The sequence below is a fragment of the Emiliania huxleyi genome, assembly GCF_000372725.1.
Source record: "Emiliania huxleyi CCMP1516 chromosome Unknown EMIHUscaffold_133, whole genome shotgun sequence".
NCBI classification, from domain to species: Eukaryota; Haptophyta; order Isochrysidales; family Noelaerhabdaceae; genus Emiliania; species Emiliania huxleyi.
Genome location: NW_005201259.1, coordinates 370,791 through 371,614, shown reverse-complemented (window position 1 = coordinate 371,614; position 824 = coordinate 370,791).

Below are 824 nucleotides of genomic sequence, written 5' to 3'. Positions count from 1 at the left end.
GTTCCTGCGGGACCGCCGCGCGAGCACGGCAGAGAGCAACAGACCCTGCGGCTGCGGAGCATGACGCGCAGCGGCGGTGCCGGGCGCGCGCGGGTGCGGGTTTGGGTGGGCGGGCGGGCGGGTGGGTGGTTGTGAGGGGGAGGGGGGGGGGGGGGGGGGCCATTGGCCCCCCCCGGTTTTAACCGCCAAGGGTGAAGGGGGGGGGGGTGAAGGGGGGGGGGGGGGGGGGGAATTCCCGGGAACCCTCCCCCCCCCCCCCCCTCCCCCTCCCACCCGCGCCCTATCCCCCCTTACCCATTCTTGGCCCGACGACGCTCACTCCGCCGCCGACTCTCCGGCGCTCAGGTGGCTGTGCGGCAGCGCCAGCAAGCTCGACGATTGGTCCCTCTACAAGATGGGCTGGGTGCTGGAGCAGGTCGAGGCGGGCATGGAGCAGGTCGTGGCGGACCCGGCGCGGCTGCTCGACCCCGAGTTCGACATGTTCGCCGCCGTCGCCGAGGAGCTGCCCGCCTTCCGCGACTGGCGCGCCGAGCTGCTGGCGCGGCCGCTCAAGGGATGCGGCGACCACACCTTCGCCGACGTCCTGCGCGAGGCGCGCGTGCCGACGCCTGGCTCGGGCAACCAGCAGGCGACGCCCAAGGTGCTCGAGCTCGCCAAGCTCCAGGCGGAGGCGGCGCTCAAGAAGATGCACGACCCGAAGCTGGCGCTGGCTGACAAGCTCGAGTCCCAGGACGGCGTCAACGCGTGGAGCAAGAACGAGGACGCGCACCGGCGCACCATCGACGCGCACGTGACGAACGACGCGGTCGAGAACAAGTTCGCCA